The following is a 25,683-nucleotide window of genomic DNA, read 5'->3' on the forward strand; positions in this document are numbered from 1 at the left end:
TTGTTGGTAGTTGACTGAGAGGCCTAATCTCTGGAAGAGGAATAGGTATGTTTGTGTGTCTCTGGCTGCCCTGGACGCTGTTTGTGCTTTTATTAACATATTGTCCAAGTATGGAACCACTCAAACTCCTTCCTGTCTGAGGGACGCTGCCACCCTGAAGCGTAAATTTCCTGTGGCTGGGGTGACTAGGGATATGAAAATAGGTGTCGTGGAGATCCAAGGCCGTTATGAAATCCCCCTGGTTGAGCAATTGTAATACATCCCGAAGAGTGAGGAAGAAGCAAGAGTAGAAGCCGGTTCCAGTCTGAGACTTCGGTACAAGCACTATTGCCCCCTTGTCTATCATTTTGGAAATTTGTACAAGGAGCTCTTTTTTGGGCCGATGGGGGTCCCCATGGTGGTACCTCAGGAGAAGGTTGCTGAAATACCTAGGGATACCCTTTGGTGATAAAATCGAGGACCCATTGATTTGAGGTGACCTAGGACCACTGGTGGGAGGAGCTGGAAATTCTGCCCCCTGAGTGATGGAATAGGGGTTGGAGGCAGACACTTGGTGGAGGTCAGCACTGAACGAAACTGGCCCTGGTAAGGCTGGTACTGCCAATATTGGTGCAGGCCGCCTCTGTAAGAATAAAGTCCTCTTCCTCTTGTCCCTCAAAAGGGCTGCCTTTTAAATTGAATAGTACCCAGCAAATCTATCTGTGTCCAGGTCTGTTTTTATGGATTGAAGCGGGTCATCAACGTGCTTGCCAAATAGTAGTTCTCCATCATATGGCACACCCAGAACTTTCATCTGAACCTCTGGGCAGAAGGAAGTGGCTTTTAGCCACCCTTGTCATCTTAGTACTGCCGATCCGGCTAGCTGGCAGAAACCTGTGGATGACACATCTATTGCACAGTCTATGATCTCGGCAGACATCTTTTCGCCTTCTTGCAATATCTTCAGAGCTTCAGCTCTAGCATCCTCGGGAAGGAGATGGATGTATTGGGAGATGTCTGACCACATCTGTCGGTCGTATCTGCCTAGAATCGCCAAGGAGTTTGCTGCCCTCACTGTTGTAGCCGCCATTGTGGAGAACTTTTTCCCTATTGTGTCTAAGCACCTTCCTTCCTTATCCGGGGGGTGCAGAGAGGATGTGTAAGGAAATGCCTCCTTGGCATGGTTACCCCCTGACTTTTTGCCTTTGCTGATTCTAAGTTTTGATTTGAAAGTGTGCTGAGGCCTGCTAACCAGGCCCCAGCACCAGTGTTCTTTCCCTAACCTGTACTTTTGTTTCCACAATTGGCACACCCTGGCATCCAGGTAAGTCCCTTGTAACTGGTACCCCTGGTACCAAGGGCCCTGATGCCAGGGAAGGTCTCTAAGGGATGCAGCATGTCTTATGCCACCCTGGGGACCCCTCACTCAGCACAGACACACTGCTTGCCAGCTTGTGTGTGCTGGTGAGGACAAAACAAGCAAGTCGACATGGCACTCCCCTCAGGGTGCCATGCCAACCTCACACTGCCTATGCAGATAGATAAGTCACCCCTCTAGCAGGCCTTACAGCCCTAAGGCAGGGTGCACTATACCATAGGTGAGGGCACAGGTGCATGAGCACTGTGCCCCTACAGTGTCTAAGCAAAACCTTAGACATTGTAAGTGCAGGGTAGCCATAAGAGTATATGGTCTGGGAGTCTGTCATGCACGAACTCCACAGCATCATAATGGCTACACTGAAAACTGTGAAGTTTGGTATCAAACTTCTCAGCACAATAAATGCACACTGATGCCAGTGTACATTTTATTGTAACATACACCCCAGAGGGCACCTTAGAAGTGCCCCCTGAAACCTTAACCGACTATCCGTGTAGGCTGACTAGTTCTAGCAGCCTGCCACACACCAGACATGTTGCTGGCCACATGGGGAGAGTGCCTTTGTCACTCTGTGGCTAGTAACAAAGCCTGTACTGGGTGGAGGTGCTTCACACCTCCCCCTGCAGGAACTGTAACACCTGGCGGTGAGCCTCAAAGGTTCACCCCCTTTGTTACAGCACCACAGGGCACTCCAGCTAGTGGAGTTGCCCGCCCCCTCCGGCCACGGCCCCACTTTTGGCAGCAAGGCCGGAGGAGATAATGAGAAAAACAAGGAGGAGTCACTGGCCAGTCAGGACAACCCCTAAGGTGTCCTGAGCGGATGCGACTGACTTTTAGAAATCCTCCATCTTGCAGATGGAGGATTCTCCAAATAGGGATAGGAATGTACCCCCTCCCCTTGGGAGGAGGCACAAAGAGGGTGTACCCACCCTCAGGGCTAGTAGCCATTGGCTACTAACCCCCCCAGAACACACCCTTAAATTTAGTATTGAAGGGCTCCCCAGAACCTAGGAACTCAGATTCCTGCAACCTAAGAAGAAGAGGACTGCTAAGCTGAAAAACCTTGCAGAGAAGACGGAGACACCAACTGCTTTGGCCCCAGCTCTACCGGCCTGTCTCCCCCCCCTTCTAAAGACACTGCTCCAGCGACGCTTTCCCCAGGGACCAGTGACCTCTGAATCCTCAGAGGACTGCCCTGCTCTAGAAGGACCAAGAACACCAGAGGACAGCGGCTCTGTTCACCCAAGACTGCAACTTTGTAACAAAGGAGCAACTTTAAACCAACTTGCGTTTCCTGCCGGAAGCGCAAGACTTGCTACTCTGCACCCGACGCCCCCGGCTCGACTTGTGGAGAACAAACACTTCAGGGAGGACTCCACGGCGACTGCGAGAACGTGAGTAGCCAGAGTTGCCCCCCTGAGCCCCCACAGCAACGCCTGCAGAAGGAATCCCGAGGCTCCCCCTGACCGCGACTGCCTGCTCCTCAGATCCCGACGCCTGGTAAAGACTCTGCACCCGCAGCCACCAGGATCTGAAGAATCCGAACTCCAGTGCAGGAGTGACCCCCAGGAGGCCCTCTCCCTTGCCCAGGTGGTGACTACCCCGAGGAGCCCCCCCCCCGCATCGCTGAAGAGACCCCTTGGTCTCCCATTGATTCCAATTGAAAACCCAACGTGTGTTTGCACACTGCACCCAGCCGCTCCCGCGCTGCTGAGGGTGTACTTTCTGTGCTGACTTGTGTCCCCCCCCGGTGCCCTACAAAACCCCCCTGGTCTGCCCTCCGAAGACGCGGGTACTTACCTGCTGGCAGACTGGAACCGGGGCACCCCTTCTCCATTGAAGCCTATGCATTTTGGGCACCACTTTGACCTCTGCACCTGACCGGCCCTGAGCTGCTGGTGTGGTAACTTTGGGGTTGCTCTGAACCCCCAACGGTGGGCTACCTTGGACCGAAACTTGAACCCCGTAGGTGGTTTACTTACCTGCAAACACTAACAAACTCTTACTCCCCCTAGGAACTGTTGAAAATTGCACTGTGTCTAGTTTTAAAATAGCTATATGTGATTTATGTGAAAACTGTATATGTTATTTTTCTAATTCAAAGTTCCTAAAGTACCTACCTGCAATACCTTTCATTTGAAGTATTACATGTAAATCTTGAACCTGTGGTTCTTAAAATAAACTAAGAAAAGATATTTTTCTATACAAAAACCTATTGGCCTGGAATTGTCTCTGAGTGTGTGTTCCTCATTTATTGCTTGTGTATGTACAACAAATGCTTAACACTACTCCTTTGATAAGCCTACTGCTCGACCACACTACCACAAAATAGAGCATTAGTATTATCTCTTTTTGCCACTATCTTACCTCTAAGGGGAACCCTTGGACTCTGTGCATACTATTCCTTACTTTGAAATAGTGCATACAGAGCCAACTTCCTACAGGATGGATTTCTGGATCTGCGCTGGGCTGTCTGAGATAGTATGGACTCAGGTTTAGGTTGACCAATTAAACAGGCTGGTGAATTTTCTGCCGCTTTGTATTTTTTGTCCAGCCTAGGAAGTACCACTTGAATGAAGATGGGGTGTGCTTTACTTTAAGGCCCTCTTCCCAGAGGGAGTATAAAATCGGGATTGCACAAACTGATTTCATGGTGTCTTCCTTAAAGTCCTAAAGGAAGCAACCCGACTGCTTAGTTACAATGGGAAGCTGGAACCTTTTAGCTGCCCTTTCCATTACACTATGGAACCCCCCTAATGTCCTGAGGTGGAGAATCTACTGGTGGTGGCTTAGAGGGGGGTGGTGTTTGTGTCTGGTAATTATCCCATTCACTGGGGAGTGAGTCAGTGCCCTGTATTTCTCCTTCTTTCTGATCGTCTTCTGAAGAAGATGGCTCGTTTTCAGGAAGTGGAGTTGGAGGTGGTAACGGTTCTTGAGGTACTTTAAAGTCTGAAGATCGGTCTGTGGGAGCAGTACCCAATGGTATTTGCAGATGCTGCAGTGGAGTGGATGATCCTGGTGGCGGGAATCTACTATAATAATCTTGCATCATACGCTGTAAGTCGGCAATTAGTGACACTGGCATCTGCACTGTTTGCTCACGCTGTTGTCCTTGGGCACGTATGTGTTGTTGATCCTGAAATGATTGCTAAATATATACACTTTCACACTCTTCCTCCACCTCTTCCAGGCATTTGATTCGTAGGTCTGAAGGACTCCCCAGAACCTAGGAACTCAGATTCCTGCAACCTAAGAAGAAGAGGACTGCTAAGCTGAAAAACCTTGCAGAGAAGACGGAGACACCAACTGCTTTGGCCCCAGCTCTACCGGCCTGTCTCCCCCCCCTTCTAAAGACACTGCTCCAGCGACGCTTTCCCCAGGGACCAGTGGAAACAGATCATCATCAGAGTAGTCATCTTCATATTCCTCTTCATCCTCAAGGAGATGTTCTCAATGTACCGGTGACACCTTACTAAGCGAGGTATGTGAAGGTAGCAATGCCTCTCGAGTGGATTTAGGTTTAATTGCTATTAGTCTTAAGGTAGATCCTCCTGAAACTGTCGTCGACGGTGCATCTGTGGTGAAAACATGGGCCATCGATGAAGCTCTCGTTGACTGTCTTGGCGATGGTGAGCTCGTAGACAGTACCCTTGTTGATGGAGTGGTCGCTTTGTTGATGTATTAGTCGATGAAGCTGTCATCAACTGAGCCAGTGTTGTCGGAACGGCTGTCGAAGAGGTTGTCGTCGACTGAGCCATAATTTGTGTTTCACATGTCGATGCTGACTGAGCAGTCTATGGTATGCACGTCGACGATGCAGTAGACTTTAATTTCTAACCCGTCAAGGATGTTCATTTCTTCGACATCTTTATACCCGGGGTAGGTAAAGAAGACCCATACTTCAAGCTCACCGATGTTATTGTTGTCGATGACAATGGCGACAACGTTATTATCATGGGCGACGATTGAGCTGTTAACGTTGCTGTCGCTGTAGTAGCAGTTGATACAAAACCTGTCAACGGCCTCGTCAACTAGACAGATTTTTTGCATCGTGGCAAAGAGCTGGATGGTTTCTTAGGCTTTAATGAAGAGGCAGCTGGAGTGGAAGGCTCAGAATGAACTTTCTCGCCATGTTTCTTTGAAATAGAAGGAACTTCCTGAGCCTTTTCTTTCAGAGAGTGCACTTATTTGGCTGCCTTACTTCTTTTTGGAGAAAAACTCTCCACACATTTTCCTCTTTCTTGATGCCACAGAGGTATTGCTGTCATCATCAGAGAGATTCTCCCTGGTTTTACATTTTTGGAGCCAAAGCAAGAGCCTGGCATCTCACAGTGAAGCCTTAGCTTCCCACAGGTGTTGCAGAGTCTAAATAAACCTTTCTTGATTGTAGACATCACAGCTGTCGCTGTGGAAAAACAATATTAAAAATAATAATTGAGGTTTAGGAAGTATAGAAGAGCACTGACAGAGGTTTGAACATACATCGATCAAGAATTTTGGAGATAATTCAAGTTTTAGAAATATATATATATATATAATTATTGACTTTTAAAAAAAAATTAAAGTGAACACTAGATGACAAAGATCTTCCTTATTGCAAGGACTTTGATCTACTATTGATGGAATTTGGGGAAAACGCGAGAAATGTTACTTAGACAAAAGCACTTTACTGTGTGGTAAATAAAATATACCTCCAAGGGGCAATCAGTGTGGATAAAACAGTTCCCTTTCCTAAGTCATGCCTCCCACCTTCCTAGCAATAAAATGCACACTGACTCGCCAGCACCGGCCACGTGATAGCGCTTTTATGCTGCAGGCTAGCGGCGAAGCAGTACCCATGGCTAAACATTGACAAAGTCAATAGCTCTAGTGTCAAAGGATAGACCTATTGGCTTTGGCATTGCTTGTTTTTGATGGTGTCATCTTGGGTTTTGAGGCTGATTGTGGCCCTTCTAAGCTACAACAGAGCGCATTATGCACCGTAAAAAACTGAAATCCTGAGCCTGGCGCTGAACAACGAATTGTTTTATGCAAAAATAAAACTTTTTATCTGCGTGCTGGTTTAATGACCTTTCTAATGACCTTTTGACCTACTACAGGGGACCAGAGGTCACGGGGAGCGACGCCCTCCTGCAGGGAGCCTTGAGAGGAGCCCCTGTCCCCGTGCACTAACCCCTGAGAAGAGCAGCTGCCCCTCTGGTGGTGCCCTGAGAAGAACATCTGTCCCCCTGGTGGTGCCCTGAGAAGAGCATCTGTCCCCCTGGTGGTGCCCTGAGAAGAGCATCTGTCCCCCTGGTGGTGCCCTGAGAAGAGCCCTCTCTGAAAGGAGCTGTTGTCCTGCTGTAGAGATCCCAGAATACCAGGTCTCCTCCTGCAGGGAGCTGTGAGAAGAGGCGCTGTCCTCCTGCAGGGATCCCCGAGGAGATCTGCTGTCCTCCTGCAGGGATCACTGAGGAGATCTGCTGTCCTCCTGCGTGGACCCCTGAGCAGAGCCACGGTACTCCCAGAAGAGTCTTACTTTCTTCATGGTCTGTAGCATTGTCATGTTTCTTTCATGTTTAGTAATGTGACAACCACTTTTACTGTTTATTACAAACTGACACTCCCTGTAACTTGTTTTATGGCGCTGCATTTTATTTAAGAAGTGCATAAGCTTTTTAAGATAAACGTGCAAGACCGAAATTAACTTTTATGTGACCATGAGTGCATTTGTCTATAATGAGATGTGACGTAAAATTGTAATAAAAAGACGATAGACACGATTACCGGGAATGTATGTATTGTTGGCGTATTTCTTCTTTAATACGTGTTATCCGTGTGTAACATCTGTGTCTGCTGGACATTTGTAGACACGTGTTCCTGTGTTGGAGAGTATTTGTCTCTGTTGGGTGATGGTGAATGCAAGGCATGAGCACATGTCTGCGTGTTGATGGTCTCCCTCCTCTACTGTGCACGTGTCACTCTTGTGATGAATTATTATAAATCTGCAGCAATAGGGGTGAAAACGCACAAACCAAAAATATGAATAGCAATAACTGTGAATATACTGACATTTAATGCTGGACAAGAACCATCTGGTGAGACTCAACACCACAGTCCCTGGTGGTCTAGTGGTTAGGATTCGGCGCTCTCACCCCGCAGCCTGGATTTGATTCCCGGTCAGGGAAGACGCTACTTTTGTTTCCTACAATTTTAAGGTTTCAATTCCATCTTTATTTTAAAACATACACTAAATTGTACATTGATGGATGTCTAGAGTGTGAGAATTGAACATTCAAGGCACAGACAAGACTTTGACATACAAAAGAGACAAGTTTTGCAGCCGCCTAATTATTAGAATCTTTTTATTTTATTTAACGAAATATCCACTTTGCACTGTATATTTTCACAAGGACACCTCTCATTCCCGGATGTCCTTGTGGTTTCTGGGGCATGTGTTGTGTGTCCAGTCACTGACCATGGATACATTTGTTTGCTCTTGACTGACGCCTCTCAGCGCTATGAACTGTGTGATTTTGGACACATTGTCTCCGTCTTTTCTCTCCACAGGTAGTTCGGAGCTCATATAACTAGTGGTGACTCCGGGGTGAGGGGGCTTGTTACAAAGAGGACTTTATACCGCAGAAGTGGAGACATTTACAGCTCGAGCTCTTGCTTCTGTGATACAAGTATGTAAAGGTGAATGTGTTTCCTTATTTTTAACTCTACTCTCTAGGACAGCCAGTGAGGCCCTGGGTGTTAAAACAGGCAAAGAATGGAAGAAACGAACTGGGGATATATTTATTCTGTGGACTGTGACCATTAATTCTTGACTGGCCATACAGTTTGTTTTAAGTGAGTTTCATATGTTACCTGCTTAGCTTTATCCAACTGCTGCGGTTGCCGGATTACACTGGACAGGAAACGAGTAGGTGGTTTATGCTACTGTCAGTCTCTATTTTAAGCTGATAAAGTCTTCATACTGGACTTCCCAAGACCAGCTGCTGCTGGTATTCAGCAGACATAGGCCAGCAGGGATACCTCATGGTTGGCTCCATAGCTCAGGGGTTGAGAGTCCAAATCTCACTAAAGACTTAATTTGTATTTTAATTTATAGTAAAACACACTGAATTGCTTGAGCATTTTGACAAAAAGCATTCTGCTTCCAACATTAAACTTCCAAGTGAGTGACGTTCCAACAAAAATAGTTTCTCCTGCTGAACTGAATGAAGAACGTGAAACTATTATTCACTTCGAGGTCTCTATTTCCAGATCCGGACAGAGCTGGGCTCCCAGGAGGCAGATGATTCTGAGGTCAGGGGGTCTTGTGGTTGAAAAGGACTCCTCTGAGCAAGTTTGAGTAGTTGAGGCTCCTGTTAGGGGTCGGTGGGTACACGGCTGTCATGTAGGGGTCGCCAGGGGTCACAGCTTGACCCTTGCGACCCCTGGCTCTGCCTTTGCGATCCCTGGCCTCATAGGTGGCAAAATCTGTGCCAGGAACACAGGGACAGCTCCTCTCATGGATGTCTCTTGGGGACCCACTTTCCAAATTTCTTGTTAGTTTTTTACTACCCAGATAGTGAATAATAGTATTCACTATGTCTGATAAAAAATGGAGTACAATTAACTGGAATATGACCCTATATTAACTGGAAGATGAAACTATCTGGCAGTTAAGGGAAGAAAAACATGCTTTTAAATGTATGTAGTGTGCCTGCTTGCGGGTCACTCAATCAATCAGTATTTGCAAAGCACAGCTACTCACCTGTGAGGGTCTCAAGGCACTGGGGGGAGGGAGGGGAGAGGTCTCATCCGAAGAGCCACATCTTGAGGTTCTTCCTGAAGATGGTGAGCGACGGGCTTTGTGTGAGGTGCAGGGAGAGGTTGTTCCAGCTCTTTGCTACAGTGTAGGTGAATGATCGTCCTCCGGCGGTGGTTTTGTGGATGCAAGGGACTGGGGTGAAGTGGTCTGGATTGGAGTGGGGTATGTCGAATTTGGCAGGATTGGATTGTTCTGGATTGGAGTTGGGGGGTATTGGGGAGAGGGTGGATTGGATTGAAGTAGTGTGTATTGGGGAGAGGGTGGATTGGGATGGATTGGACTGCAGCAGATTGGATTGTGGTGGATGGCTATGGGGTGGATTGGATTGGGGTGGGTTGAGAGGACTGGAGAGTTGTGGATGGTAGTGGATTGGACTGAGGAGAGTGGAGCTGATTGGAGTGGGGGTGTTTTAAGGTGGATTGGATTTGAGTGGGATGGATTGTGGTGGATTGGATTGGAGTGGTGTGGGGTGGATTGGGGTGAAGTGGACTGGAGTGGAGTGGGGTAGGTTGAATTTGGCTGGATTGGTTTGTTCTGTATTGAAGTGTGGTGAATTGGGGAGTTGGTCGATTGGATTGGAGTGGGTGGATTTGATTGGTGTGGGGCAGATCATAGTGAGGTGGATTGGATTGATGTGGGAAGGATTGGATTGAGTGGGGTGGTCTGAATTGGAATAGGTTGGATTGGAGTGGGGTGGATTGGGGTATGGTGAGGTGGATTGGACTAGATTGGATTGGGATGGATTGGAGTGCAGCAGATTGGATTGTGGTAGATGGGTATGGGGTGGATTGGATTGGGGTGGGTTGAGAGGACTGGAGTGTTGTGGATTGGACTGGCGAGAGTGGAGTTGATTGGAGTGGGTGGGTTGTGGGGTGGATTGAGTGGTGTGAGTTGGATAATTCACCCCACTCAATCCAAACCACATCAGCTCAATCCACCCAGACCAATCCGGGTGGATTGAGTTGATGTGGTTTGGATTGAGTGGGGTGAATTAGTGTGAGGGGAGAAAGGGTGTATTGGAGTGGGGGAGATTGGACTGGAGTGGGCTAGATTGGAGTATACTGCACATGTATGTGTTAAAGCATAATTTTCGGAAATTACACATAAGAAAGAAACAATGTTGCTTTGCAATATTGTGGAAAAGTTCTTTGTCATCTTTTGAGAACAGCGCCCACGAGCAAAGATAAAACAAAACATGACTGCAAATTGAGAAAAGAAGACTTGGCAAAATGAAAGAATTTAACTATAGTAAATAATAATTGTAATTGTGTTTGTCCTGCTGTGCACGTTTCTGCCAGTCACACACATTCTGTTTACAGTCGCTATAAGTTAAAACAACAAAATAGCACCTCAGTCTTGTGGGGAGCAGCCAACGGGCACTGATTTAGTTGAATCAATCAGCGCTTGGTACCTGCTCCTCAGAAAGGAACGGAAATTATGCTAGGCCTGCAGTGACCAATTACGATGCTGTAAAGAAGAGTGCCACGCAAGCACATGCATGGTAAGCAATGGACGGGCTCCAAGCCCTTTCTGTTTACAGCAGGGTCTCGCGAGTGAGACGCACACGCTAGCGCACGCTACTGCAGGCTCCACCATAACAATTAGCAGCAGAAGACACAGCCTGTCACTCGGCCTCTATCTTTGAACCGGCTGTAAATGTAAAACCATAAATACAGAATTTAATGGCATCTTTATCTATGGCCTGGACTTTGGGATCCACCATTTGGGAAACACTGCTCTACTGTATGTAATGTTTCACTAATCAGTTTAACTTGCATTTATTTTTTAATTTAATGTGTGTGCATTCATCTATATTCAGTTTTCAGAAACTAATAACAGAATATGTTCTTCTTTTCAGCCGCCCCTTGGAACCCCGCCCCATTCTCTGACCAAACCCCATTACACCAAGGATCACAGTTTCCAAACTACTTTTAATGCACTTAGACTGGTGCTTGGCGCTTTCAGGTGTCTCTCCTGATCACCTTGATGAGGAGGGATCTCACTCAAGAACACTGACCCTGCTGTACTCAGTGCCGCTCGGATCCAGTTTACACGGTAGAGTGAGAAGGCGCCTTGCAAACCCTCTCGGCACTAGCACTGCATCCCACCTGCGCGTACACTTTACCGTTTTGTATTCATTAAAACCTGCATAGAAATGAAGCAATGCACAGAACATGCAGATGTAATTTTAGACAGAGAGTCAGAGAGGTTAAACGTTCGAATCTCCTCCTGGTTTCTGTTAAACGTGAACCGAAAAAGCAGGCTGAGCTGTAATTTGCCCCTTTTCAGAGCAAGGAATTACTCTATCAATTTTTTTTTTTTTAAAGTTAACAACTATTGAAGGGGACATCCCGATTTGAACCGGGAACCTTCTTGTTCTGCAATCAAATCAGTCAAATGCACCACCACTAAGCTAAATTCCCATCCCTCCACAGATGCTTGCTAGAGTCTTATAAATGCAGTCTGTTCATGCTGAACGATCATGCTGTACTGTTGGTCTTCAAGGCGCTATTGACTTAATATCCCACTTCTGTGAGCGACAAAAAACGCCTTCTCTTAAATTTACTTTCTTTTATTTTTAACATGTGGGAACCCAAGCACGCTGAAGAAATGGCAAGAGGGTGTGATGGGGCGAGCAGGGGTGAGAGGGGGAATGAGTAAAAGTAATGGGGCACTGAGGGTGATGAATGGGGCGGGGGTGCAGGAGCGGCCCTCCCCAGACACCAGTGAGGCCAGGTGCACGGCCCCAGAGGTGGACATGATGAGGGGGCGTCGGAGGCCCCCAGGGGCAGCGAGGGCTGGATGAGGGCCCAGACTAGGGGCGTCGTAGAAAGGCATCATCACCTCCCTGCATTCACCGTGCTCGGCAGCAGGGGGCGCTGCTTGGTCAGAAACCATCAGAGGTGGAACAGACCGAGGGGCCCCCGGTTACCCGAGCCCCCAGTGGGCGGGCTTTGGCACAGGGAAGGAAATCAAGTATTTGTAAAACTTTCAAACCAAGATTAACAGGAATGAATGATGTCGGATTTGAAAGATCTCACCTGAGAGGGAGTTCTTCGGGTGAGCTCACAGCCAAGCAGGTTCTCCAACGAAAGACTGAGCTGAGGGATGCGCACATCCTTATGTGGCCCCCAAAACCTGGAACGATCTCCCATTCCACATCAGAGCCATCAGCTCCATCACAGAATTCCACAGGAGACTGAAAACCTGGCTTTTCAATAGGTGATATGCGTGCCATACGCATGAATAATGTAAGGTAACAACGTACTCAACAGGGGGAATGCTCACTCAATGACTGAGTTCACTATTTGTCTACTTGTGGGGCGGATGGGTGGATGTTGTGTTTATATTACCAGTGGAACTCTAGCCATTTTAAGACTCGCCAGGTGAATTATCACAGACACATGCATTGATTACACCTGGCAGGGGCTCATCAGCATAGTAGAAGGACTGAATGAGTTCCATCTCTACAGCTCTTCCCATTGGCCTCAGGTTCTGAACAGTAAACCTGATTTCTTGATTAGTAACATTTTTAATTGGTACGGGATTCATACCCAAAAACCCATTATAGTTATCTAAGTAGATACCTTTTGTAACAAGCTATGTTAAAATGAAAATAAGAAAATGATAATGCCATAGCAGGTGTTCTGCTACGTAATTTGCCTTTGATTGCACATAACACACCACAGATTCTTTAAAAAAAAAAAAACCTCTCCGATGCGTTTATAAACACACAGAGGCGTGCACGCGCACGCGGCCTCCTGCAGGAAGTCTAGAGCACTTCTGACCCCTGCAGGGGGTTTGCAGGAAAACCGCGGCCACTTGGACCCCCTCTTGGGTGGAGCTTCTGTCCGGCTTACAGAAAACTCAGGTTCAATCTCACTTCAGTGTAAATCAGTCAAAGATGGCGACGTGTATCCGGAGCAGGACAGAAACTATCCTTCAGCACATAGCAGCGGGGCCCGGAGGGTGAGACCCTGAAAGTGTCCCCCGGGCAGCCCTGGTACCTTCCAGGGTGATGAGTATTGCAAAGAGTGGGGTTTGTTTTACCCCATTGTCATGTGTGAGGAGTGTCTGTCCCTGTGGATTGGTAACAAGAGAAATAGAAGATGTAATTGTGTCTATTCAGCCCTTTGAGCTGCATGTAGGGGGTGTTGATTGATAAAGGAAACTATATCGTGGGGTTTACAGCTTTGTTAAACTTTTGAGTTGGTGATTACATCCAAAAAACTACCTAAGTGGGCAGCCACTTGGGGCCCTTCTCATGCCATATGATGCCTCCTCAATATACTGTATAAATCCTTTGGTAGCTCAGTCAGGAGAGCGGTGGACTGTAGGGGAAGAACTGACATCCTTAGGTCGCTGCTTCACATCCGCCTCCTAGGACTTTTCCTCTGTTTCCAAACCCAAGCAGCTCCTTTCTCAGCCCCTCGGACACTTTGGCCTTTCCCGCCTCCTCTCCTCTCTTCCCCCTCCCAGTCCAGCTCCCTCCTCCAGCTGGGAGGCGGGGGAGTGTCCCTCAGTCCCTTTGTGCAATCCCCCCTGATGAGACAGAGCCGGGGGCCCCTGGGCTGAAGAGCGAGGCCGGTGCCCCCCACCCCCGGCTGAAGCAGCCCCAGAGCTGCTTGTTGTGAGTGTGGAAGGTGATGCTGCTGGGAGCTGCTGAGAGCGTCTGCTGGGAGGTGAGAAGGTTGTTGTGAAGTGTTGGGGAGCAGCAGGTTGGTGTGTTTTGTGCAGTGAGAGTGTGTGTGTGTTTGTTGAGCCTGTGGCCCCTAGAGTGTTGGGGGTCCTAGGCCCTCATGCTACTAAAATGATGTGACGCAGACACAGTGGCCTGGTTCAGGGGACTGGCCATGGGCACATGCTTCCGGCCCTTTTTATTGGCATGGTTACCTGACTGGTGACGCCTGTGTTGGATGGGTGTGGGGTGTGTGTGTAAGGCCAGCCCTCAGTCGAGTGGCTGGTGAAACACTAGAGCGAGTCCAGCCGGATTCTACATCCCTCCTAAACTTTATTGAGGAACAAAACAATAAAGTCCAACCTGTGGGAGAGAAACAAAGACACAAAATATATGCAGAGTCTCTTCAGGCGGTCCACCTGACCTGCGGCATGGACCAGGTGGAGCTGGGCACTCAGCATCACAGCAAGCCTCTGTTGTTCCAGCAGACTGCACTGGACATGAACAGCAGTGCAGATGACATCCGGATGCTTCAGTCACTTGACCACAACGTCACAGTTTGTTGTGGATTGTCGGTCCGGTCCCGCCTGTGCTCACATTGTCAAAGTCTAGGTACAACTTCTGATGCAGTGCATCTGGAGCAGTGGGGAGTTCACTGTACGCAGTTCTGGAAGGCATTCCAGCTCTGGATATAGTACACCTCCGAAGACTGCAGTTGACGTGATGGCCTGGTACACCTGGGTGTCCGGCGGCAGAGCGGCGGCAGAGCGGCAGTAGACTTCCCTCTCGTGCTAGAACTCCATCAAACAGGAGACTCCTCCAGGCCCTTTGTCAGGTTGCCACGGGACTGTGTGGACTGTGCCGGCCTATCGCAGGCCAAGCAAAAGCGTTGCAGATGAACCGCCTACAGGACCACATCCTAATCTCACATGGAGCCACAAGGGTGGTTGACGGAAGGTCAGCGTGCTTGAGCCGTCAGGATTCAGGTGCTCTGGTCATAGGTCAACAGTCTTTGGGTGACCAGTCTCTGTATGAGACCTCTGTGCTTCCCGATGTCTGACGTGGAGGTGTCTCAGACGCATCTCTCGCATCGGGATTCCTCTCTCACTGGAATTCTCTGGAGGCCCTTGCCCCTAGATTGCCACGGGATTGCGCGGGCTGTGCGGATCAACGTAGGCCACGCCAAAGGAGCTGCACTGAAATCCCAACAGGGTAACGTCCAAGTCTTGTGCAACCCCAAGGGTGGATGGTCTAACTGGTCTGGTCTGCTCTCACTGGCAGGTGTCTGGTTGTCGGGGCTCATGGCAGGTGTTCAGGTGGTTAGTTTCCACGTTGCCAGAGATGCCTGGTCAGTTCTTGTTGCTAACTCTGGGTCCACTCGAGTGGTGCTGTGCTCCTTTGGTGGTTGTGCGATGCACCACATCAAGATGATGATCTGTTTTTCATCCTTCTGCAGATCAAACAGGTGGCGGCGTCTTCATCGGCGAAAGGACGCCTTGATGGACTTCGTGGCCACTTGCGGGTCTTGCATGGCCTGTGTAGTTGGCGGCAGGGATGCCATTGCAGCCAAGCAGCTGGTGACGATTGGCAGGACGGTCACACTGAGAAGCATGCGGGTCCACCCGCGTAGCTGTCTTCAATGATGTCTGCTCATCCCGGTGGCTGTCTTGTGCTAATGGATACCTTCTTATCTGCTTGCACAAGTCCTTCGTTGTGTCACTCTTCCTCCTTCCGCTTGTGCACCTGTGATGTAGTAGATCTGTGGTGTGACCAATCTGTCACACTCCTCTCCTCTTCTCGTCCTTTCCCGTTGTGGCATCGTGCCACACTCTCTCCTCCTCTTTCCTTCTTGGTGTGGCATCGTGCCACAGGTCCCATGCTGCGTCATCACATGGACCTTTCACTGCGCCTCTGCAGATGCATCTTGCTCTGTTGCAGCCCCTCACAGGCTGAGTCCTGCTGGTAGGACTTGATCCGCTCACTCATCTGACCTCTTGCAGGTCTGGTCCGTTCCCAGATCCTCTTGGTAGACCGCTCCCTGACTGGAAGGTCACCATTCTCTTCCTACGAGTCTTCTCTTAAGGGCCCCACTCTTGTGCCTCGAGACTGGGTTGTCGCAGCACTCACACCTGCCTCCGTCTGCTTGGCAGGGTTGGTCAGTTCGGGTGACCTGGTCAACGATGGGCCAACGGTGGCCATCTTCTGTTGCTGTGTGGCCGCTGGCACGGCCTCTTGTCTTGGGCGTTATGTCACGCTCTCGGGTGCTCTGTCCATCTTCTCAGGCTCCTGCCCGTCTTGGCGCGGTGATGTCCATCACTGCTGAGGCATGTGGCGTTCTTTCAGCAGTGGCGGTGGACGGCCGCCAGGGACTGCGCAGTTCATACGCGTTCTCCTAGTGCCTCACGTGGCACTTGCATCCATTTCTTACTTGTTGCAGCTTGGTTGGGACAGTGGTTGCACACGTTGCTTTCCATCTTCCGCGCCGTTTCCGTCCATGGGCGCGCTGCTGGTCTTGTGCAGTCGCTCTCTTGGGGGTGCTGCTATAAACTTGCCTTCGCCAATGCTTGCTTTCCCTTTAAAATAGAAAGAGGATGCAGTACCTTTCTTCGGCCACTAGATGTCACTGTGGCACTTCTTTTCAGATCCAGAAACATTCTTTCCTCCTACAGGACTTGTTGGTTAAAACAGAAGCCTGTGAGGAGCCATGCTGTCTGGGAGGAGATGTCAGGCTGGTGGGGGCTTCTGCTGGCATCCAGAGCTGCAGGTAAGTGCCATTTTTTTCTTTCTTTCTTTCTTCTCTCTTCTTTTCTTTTTTCAAAACCAAAAGACACAGCCTCGTGGGAAGGGGCAGGTACTTGCATTGGGGAAACCCCTGGTCAGTTCACACATTTTTTTTTTCGAGCCTCGTGGTGTGGAGGCAGGAAAACTGTGGTGGGGGTCAGCTGTGTTGGTGCAGTCCGTCGCGGGCCTGTGATGCGAGCCCCTCTGGCATCAGACGTGGGCTTAGGTGGGCGGGGCTGTCCCCCGGGACGTTGCTTCTTCTTTGGTGCCTGTCAGCACCTCTCGCCTTCTTTTAGCTGTGCCAGCAGACTTCCATCGCGCTGCAGGTGGTGTTGCTAGAATGGGGGGGCGGCCCTGGGCACTTCTTCCGATTCTTTCTTGGTGCGCAGCAGCACCATCTCAACTCCCTCGTCTCGGCCGCGGCAGCCTTCCCTGATACTGCGGGCCACATTGCTGAGACGGGGGTCCCTGGGCATTTCTCTCCCAGTCCTTGGTGTGCAACAGCACCACGTGCTCGTCGCGGCCATAGCAGCCTTTCCTTGTGCTGCAGGCCTTTCTCATGTCATTTCTGGGAGGTGGGGGCGGCGGCCCTTGGCACTTCTCCCCTGATACTTCCTTGGGTTACTGGTGCGTGGCAGCACCACCGCACTTCCGTCCTCGCTGCAGTCTTCTTGGCAATATCGGGTCGCCATGCGGTAGCGTGACGCTGATGCAGCTCAACTCCTCTCGGCACTACAGGGGCAGATAGGCTTCTTATCGCCATTCTGCCCACATGGTGTTCGCTTCTGCCTGCGGGCTCACCTCATGCCCGGCAGGCTGTTAGACACTGTTCTCATTCCCCTCCATCGTTTCAGGGGTCGCTAATCTCCGCATGGTGTGACTGTCCTGGCACATCGGTGATCGCGTGCCCACCGTGGGTGCGGGGAGTTGGGGGTGCCATAGCCACAGCCTACTCTCCCCTCACGATCAACAGCAGAACTGCTGCTGGTGCGCATGTGGGGTCCTCGTACCCACTCGTCGCCATTGTAATGTTGGGGGCCCTAGGCCCTCATGCTACTAAAATGAGATGATGCAGACACAGTGACCTGGTTCAGGTAACTGGCCCTGGGCACGTGCGCCCGGCCCTTTTTATTGGCAGGGTCACCTGACAGGTGAAGCCTGTGTTGAATGGGTGTGGGGTGTGTGTTTAAGGCCAGCCCTCAGCTGAGTGGCTGGTGAAACACTAGAATTAGTCCAGCCGGTCTCCACAGCCCCCTGTGTTGGTGTGAAAGAACTTGGAAATTAAAAGTATAAGTAGACTGGCAGGAAACCGTGGATTGAAGGACAGGACGAGGAGCTACACCAGAGAAAGCTTACTATCTGATCTTCATTAATATAGTGTTCAGTATCCCCCCTGTCATGAGGGGTTCAATTCCCTGACGGGGAAAAAGGAAAATATTTTTTTTAATTCTGATTTTATATATTTTAAAGTCCATATAATAATACGCATCATTCAGTGTTTATTTTACAAGTGTTCTGATTTAATTTATTTTAATTGCAGCCTTTAATATACGCACCATTTAGCGCTCCAGTTAGTGCTTGCCCCGCCCCTACCTCCCTCCGTGTTGTTGCTTGCCCCCACTGCCCTCGCTCATCTGTGTTGTTGCTGGCCCCCCAACTGCTATTGGCGGTGTTCTCCTGCAAGGATCCCTGAGGAGATCTGCTGTCCTCCTGATTCCTGAGGAGATCTGCTGTCCTCCTGCAGGGATCCCAGAGAAAAGGCCCTGGCCTGCAGGGAGCCCTGAGAAGATTTGCTGTCCTCCTGCAGGGATCCCTGAGGAGAGCCATGGTACTCCGACAGGAGTCTTACTTTCTTCATGGTCGGTAGCATTGTCGTGTTTCTTTCATGTCTATTAATGTGCCACCCACTTTTGCTGTTTATTACAAACTGACTCTCACTATAGCTTGTTTTTATGGCTTCTTAAGATAAATTCAAGAGACCGAACTTAACTTTTAAGTGACTATAATAAGAGTGCACTTGTCTATAATGAGATATGATGTACCGGGAGACATGATTACCGGGAATGTATGTGTTATTCACATATTTCTTCTTTAATACGTGTTATCCATGTGTAACATCTGTGTCTGTTGGACATTTGTAGACACGTGTTCCTGTGATGGAGAGTATTTGTCTCTGTTGGGTGATGGTGAATGCGAGGCATGAGTACATGTCTGTGTGTTGATAGTCTCCCTCCTCTACTGTGCACGTGTCACTCCTGTGACGAGTTATTATAAACCTCCAGCAAAAGGGGCACAAACCTAAATTATAAATAGCACTAAATGTGAGTATGGTGACACTGAATGTTGGACTTGAAAACATCTGGTGAGCTCTATATTCATTCTCCCTGGTGGTCTAGTGGTTAGGATTCGGCGCTCTCACCGCCGCGGCCCGGGTTCGATTCCCGGTCAGGTAAGCAGCAATTTTTGTGTCATTCAATTTAAGGTTTAAATTCCATCTTTATTTTAAACGTACACTAAATTATATATTAATGGATGTCTAGAGTGTTGGATTTGAACATTTAAGGCACAGAAAAGTCTTTCACGTAGAAAAGAGACAAGTTTTGCAGCCGCCTAATTCTTAGAGAGTTTTTATTTTATTTAACGAAATATCCAATGTGCCCTGTATATTTTCACAAGGACACCTCTCATTCCCGGATGTCGGTGTGGTTACTGGGGCATGTTTTGTGTGTCCAGTCACTAACCACGGATACATTTGTTTGCTCTTGACTGACGCCTCTCAGCGCTATGAACTGTGTGATTTTGGACACATTGTCTCCGTCTTTTCTCTCCACAGGTAGTTCGGAGCTCATATAACTAGTGGTGACTCCGGGGTGAGGGGGCTTGTTACAAAGAGGACTTTATACCGCAGAAGTGGAGACATTTACAGCTCGAGCTCTTGCTTCTGTGATACAAGTATGTAAAGGTGAATGTGTTTCCTTATTTTTAACTCTACTCTCTAGGACAGCCAGTGAGGCCCTGGGTGTTAAAACAGGCAAAGAATGGAAGAAACGAACTGGGGATATATTTATTCTGTGGACTGTGACCATTAATTCTTGACTGGCCATACAGTTTGTTTTAAGTGAGTTTCATATGTTACCTGCTTAGCTTTATCCAAATGCTGCGATTGCTGGATTACACTGGACAAGAAACGAGTAGGTGGTTTATGCTACTGTCAGTCTCTATTTTAAGCTGATAAAGTCTTCATACTGGACTTCCCCAGCCCAGCTGCTGCTGGTATTTAGCAGATCTAGGCCAGCAGGGATACCTCATGGTTGGCTCCATAGCTCAGGGGTTGTGAGTCCAAATCTCACTAAAGACTTAGTTTTTATTTTAATTTATTGTAAAACACACTGAATTGCCTGAGTATTTTGACAAAAAGCATTCTGCTTCCAACATTAAACTTCCAAGTGAGTGACGTTCCAACAAAAATAGTTTCTCCTGCTGAACTGAATGAAGAACGTGAAACTATTATTCACTTCGAGGTCTCTATTTCCAGATCCGGACAGAGCTGGGCTCCCAGGAGGCAGATGATTGTGAGTTCAGGGGGTCTTGTGGTTGAAAAGGACTCCTCTGAGCAAGTTTGAGTAGTGAGCCTCCTGTTAGGGGTCGGTGGGTACACGGCTGTCATGTAGGGGTCGCCAGGGGTCACAGCTTGACCCCTGGCACTGCCTTTGCAACCCCAGGCCTCAGAGGTGGCACAATCTATGCCAGGAACACAGGGGCAGCTCATCTCATGGATGTCTGTTGGGGACCCACTTTCCAAGTTTCCTGTCAATTTTTTACTACCCAGATACTGAATAATATTATTCACTATGTGTAATAAAAACTGGAGTACAATTAACTGGAATATGACCCTATATTAACTGGAGGATGACACTATCTGGCAGTTAAGGGAAGAAAAAAATGCTTTTAAATGTATGTTGTGTGCCTGCTTGTGGGTCAGTCAATCAAGCAGTATTTGGAAAGCACGGCTACTCACCTGTGAGGGTTTCAAGGCACTGGGGAAGAGGGCCTCATCCGAAGAGCCACATCTTGGGGTTCTTCCTGAAGATGGTGAGCGACGGGCTTTGTGTGAGGTGCAGGGGGAGGTTGTTCCAGCTCTTTGCTGCAGTGTAGGTGAAAGATCGTCCTCCGGCGGTGGATTTGCGGATGCGAGGGACTGGGGTGAAGTGGACTGGATTGGAGTGGGGTATGTTGAATTTGGCTGGATTGGATTGTGATGGTTTGGAGTGGGGTGTATTGGGGAGGGGGTGGATTAGACTGGAGTGGGGTGGTTTAAGGTGGATTGGAGTGGTGTGGGGTGGATTTGGGTGAAGTGGACTGGAGTGGTGTATGTTGAATTTTGCTGTATTGGATTGTTCTGGTTTGGAGTGGGGTGTATTGAGGAGAGGGTGGATTGGATTGGATTGGAGTGGGGCAGATTAGATTGGTGTGGGGCAGATTATAGTGGGCTGGATTGGATTGATGTGGGCTGGATTAGATTGGTGTGGACAGGATTGAGGGAATGGTCTGAATTGGAATAGGTTGGATTGGAGTGGGGTGGATTGGTGTGGGGTGAGGTGGATTGGACTAGATTGGATTGGGATGGATTGGACTGCATCAGATTGGATTGTGGTGGATAGATATGGGGAGGATTGGATTGGGGTGGGTTGAATTTGGCTGGAAGGCATTGTTCTGGTTTGGAGTGCGGTGTTTTGGGGAGTGGGTGGATTGGATTGGATTGAGTGGGGTGGATTTGATCATTGTGGGGCAGATTATAGTGGGCTGGATTGGACTGATGTGGGAAGGATTGGATTGGTGTGGATTGGATTGAGTGGGATGGTCTGAATTGGAATAGGTTGGATTGGAGTGGGGTGGATTGGTGTGGGGTGAGGTTGATTGGACTAGATTGGATTGGGATGGACTGGAGTGCAGCAGATTGGACTGTGGTGGATGGGTATGGGGTGGATTGGATTAGAGTGGGTTGAGAGGACTGGGGTGTTGTGGATTGTAGTGGATTAGACTGGGGATAGTGGAGCTGATTGGAGTGGGTGGGTTGTGGGGTGGATTGATGTGGGCTGAATTGGTCTTGGTGGATTGAATTGATGTGGTGTGGATTGAATTGAGTGGGGTGAATTAGTGTGAGGTGAGAAGGGGTGTATTGGAGTGGGGCAGATTGGTCTGGAGTGGGCTAGATTGGGGTATAATGCACATGTATGTGTTAAAGCATAATTTCAGAAATTACACATAAGAAAGAAACAATGTTGCTTTGCAATCTTTTTAGAAAAAGATCATTGTCATCTTATGAGAACAGCGCCCACGAGCAACAATAAAACAAAACATGACTGCAAAGTGAGGAAAGAAGACTTGGCAAAATGAAAGAATTTAACTATATTAAAAAAATTTGTCCTGTTGGGCACGTTTTTGCCAGTGACACACATTCTGTTTACAGCCTCTAGATGTTAAAAAAACAAAATAACACCTCAGTCTCGTGGGGAGCAGCGGATAGGCACTGATTTAGTTGAGTCATTCAGCGCTTGGTACCTGCTCCTCAGAAAGGAACGGAAATGATGCTAGGCCTGCAGTGACCAATTACAATGCTGTAAAGAAGAGTGCCACGCGAGCCAATGAATGGTAAGCAATGGGCGGGTTGTCAGCCCTTTCTGTTTACAGCAGGGTCTCGCGAGTGAGACGCACACGCTAGCGCACGCTACTGCAGGCTCAACCATAACAATTAGCAGCAGAAGACACAGCCTGTCACTCGGCCTCTATCTTTGAACCGGCTGTAAATGTAAAACCATAAATACAGAATTTAATGGCATCTTTATCTATGGCCTGGACTTTGGGACCCACCATTTGGGAAACACTGCTCTACTGTATGTAATGTTTCACTAATCAGTTTAACTTGCATTTATTTTTTAATTTAATGTGTGTGCATTCATCTATATTCAGTTTTCAGAAACTAATAACAGAATATGTTCTTCTTTTCAGCCGCCCCTTGGAACCCCGCCCCATTCTCTGACCAAACCCCATTACACCAAGGATCACAGTTTCCAAACTACTTTTAATGCACTTAGACTGGTGCTTGGCGCTTTCAGGTGTCTCTCCTGATCACCTTGATGAGGAGGGATCTCACTCAAGAACACTGACCCTGCTGTACTCAGTGCCGCTCGGATCCAGTTTACACGGTAGAGTGAAAAGGCGCCTTGCAAAGCCTCTCGGCACTAGCACTGCATCTCACCTGCGCGTACACTTTACCGTTTTGTATTCATTAAAACCTGCATAGAAATGAAGCAATGCACAGAACATGCAGATGTAATTTTAGACAAAGAGTCAGAGAGGTTAAACGTTTGAATCTCCTCCTCGTTCCTGTTAAACGTGAACCGAAAAAGCTGTCTGTGTTGTAATTTGCCACTTTTCAGATCAAGGAATTGCTGTTCTCAAATGATGTTTTGAAAAAAAAAATGTTAATATTACTGAAAGGTACACCCGGATTCGAACCGGGGAACCTCATGAGCTAAATCAAATTCTCTACCGCCGACCTATATCCTCGTGAACGTATAGAATTGCAGCACTGAGTCACAGAAATGCAGTCTGTCCATGCTGCCGCATCATGTTATACGGTTGCTTTTCAAGGCGCTACTAACTTAATATTCCACTTCTGTGAGCGACAAAAAATGCCTTCTCTTAAATGTACTTTCTTTTATTTTTAACATGTGGTAACCCCAAGCACGCTGATGAAATGGCAAGAGGCTGCGGTGGGGGTCGAACGTCGCCCCCTCAGATTCTCCGCGGGGGTGGGACAATGAGTAAAGGTAATGGGGCACTGAGGGTGATGATGGGGGGTGGGAGGTGGGGGCTGGAGCGGCCCTCCCCAGATACCATTGAAGCCAGGTGCAAGGCCCGGAGGTGGACATGATGAGGGGGTGTCGGAAGCCCCCAGGGGCAGCGAGGGCTGGATAAGGGCACAGAGTAGGGGCGTCGCAGAAAGGCATCATCCCCTCCCTGCATTCTCCGTGCTCGGCAGCAGGGGGCGCTGCTGGCTCAGAAACCATCAGATGCAGAGCAGACCGAGGGGCCCGCGGTTACCCGAGTTCTTCGGGTGAGTTCACAGCCAGGAATACATGAGGCAGGTTCTCCAGTGAAAAGCAGTTTGCTTGACTAACAAGGAGTCCCGGTGCACAGAGCCTGTGTTCAGGGAGGGTTGTTAGACACAGCACTATATAGTGATGGGTGGTGTGGCCGCTTCTGCGTGACCCAGGCGTCAGCTCCTGGTGCGGGGGGACGTGGACCTATTGTGTTTGTGATTGCATTTATATAGCGCCTACCACCTGCAGTGCGGGCCTCCAAATAATGGGGAGCGAGGCCGGTGCCCCCCAAGCCCGGCTGAAGCACCCCGGAGCTGCTTGTAGTGAGTGTGGAAGGTGATGCTGCTGGGAGCTGCTGAGAGCCTCTGCTGGGAGGTGAGAAGGTTGTGTGAAGTGTGGAGGGTGAGCGGGTTTGTGTGTGTGTTTTGTGCAGTGAGTGTGTGTTTTCGTTGAGCCCGAGGCCCCCTGTGTTGGAGTGAAGGAGCCTGGAAATTAAATGATCATGTAGATGCACAGGACACAGCGGATTGAAGAAAGTGAGAGGAACAACACACGAACCCCACCCCACACCAGCAGGTCCTCGTTAGTATAGTGGTCAGTATCCCCGCCTGTCACGCGGGAGACCGGGGTTCAATTCCCCGACGGGGAGAGATAAGTTTTATTTTCAAATTCATCTGATGATATATATTTTACAATCCATATAATAATAGTAGCATTCAGTGTTTATTTTACATCTCTTCTGATTTCATACATTTTAATTGCAGCCTTTATTATACGCACCATTTAGCGCGTCAGTCTGAACTCCCAGGACCAGATAATAATTGAGGCTTATGTAGTATCGAAGAGCACTGCCAGAGGTTGCAAAATGCATCGGAGACACATTTTAGAAATAATTTAAGTTTTAGAAATAATTTTTGTGCCTTTTTATAATATACAATTGATGACTTTACTTGAAATTTAAAGTGCACACTAGACGACAAAGATCTTCCTTGTTGCGGGTATTTTATTCTGCTATTGGTAGAATTTGGGGTAAAACACGAGAAATGTTATGGAGACTAAAGCACGTTAACGTGTGATGAATAAAATACACCTCCAAGGGGCAATCAGTGTGGATAAAACTGTTCCCTTTCCTAAGTCATGCCTCCCACCTTCCCAGCAATAAAAAAGCACACTGACTCGCTAGCACCGGCCACGTGATAGCGCTTTTATGCTGCAGGCTAGCTGCGAAGCAGTACACATGACTAAACATTGACAAAGCCAATAGCTCTAGTGTCAAACGATAGACCTGTTGGCTTTGCCATTGCTGCTTGGGTTTTGAGGCTCATTGTGACCCATCTAAGCTACAACAGAGCGCATTATGCACCGTAAATAATTGAAATCCTGAGCCTGGCGCTGAACAACGAATTATTTTATGCAAACTATAAAACTTTTCATCTGTGTGCTGGTTTAATGACCTTTCTAATGACCTTTTCATCAACTGCAGGGAACCGGAGGCCTCAGAGGAACGACTGCCCTCCTGCAGCCTTCAGAGGAGCCCCTGTCCTCCTGCAGCAGAGGAGCCCCTGTCCTGCAGCAGCCCCTGTAAAGAACCACTGCCCTCCCACAGGGAGCCCTGAGAAGAGCTGATGTCCTCTTGAAGCAACCTCTGAGAAGAGCATCTGTACTCCTGGTGGTGCCCTGAGAAGAGCAGCTGCCCTCCCTGAAAGGAGCAGTTGTCCTCCTGTAGAGATCCCAGAACACCAGGTCTCCTCCTGCAGGGAGCTCTGAGAAAAGCTGCTGACCTCCTGCAGGAAGACCTGAGAATAGCAGGTGTCCTCCTGCAGGGATCCCTGAGAAGAGGCCCCGACCTCCTGCAGGGAGCTCTGAGAGAAGCTGCTGACCTCCTGCAGGGAGACCTGAGAAGAGGCCCGACCTCCTGCAGGGAGCTCTGACAGAAGCTGCTGACCTCCTGCAGGAAGGC

At 48.8% G+C, this 25,683-nt stretch overlaps 2 non-coding genes across 2 annotated transcripts; both read left to right on the top strand.

Moving 5' to 3' along the window:
* Positions 1-18,998: 18,998 nt before the first annotated feature.
* Positions 18,999-19,070, top strand: TRNAE-CUC (transfer RNA glutamic acid (anticodon CUC)). The gene has a single exon. It is a non-coding gene; the product is annotated as a tRNA-Glu (tRNA).
* Positions 19,071-24,300: 5,230 nt separating this feature from the next.
* On the top strand, positions 24,301-24,372 carry TRNAD-GUC (transfer RNA aspartic acid (anticodon GUC)). The gene has a single exon. It is a non-coding gene; the product is annotated as a tRNA-Asp (tRNA).
* Positions 24,373-25,683: the final 1,311 nt, after the last annotated feature.

The sequence above is a fragment of the Pleurodeles waltl genome, unplaced genomic scaffold (genome assembly GCF_031143425.1).
Source record: "Pleurodeles waltl isolate 20211129_DDA unplaced genomic scaffold, aPleWal1.hap1.20221129 scaffold_39, whole genome shotgun sequence".
Classification (NCBI taxonomy): Eukaryota; Metazoa; Chordata; class Amphibia; order Caudata; family Salamandridae; genus Pleurodeles; species Pleurodeles waltl.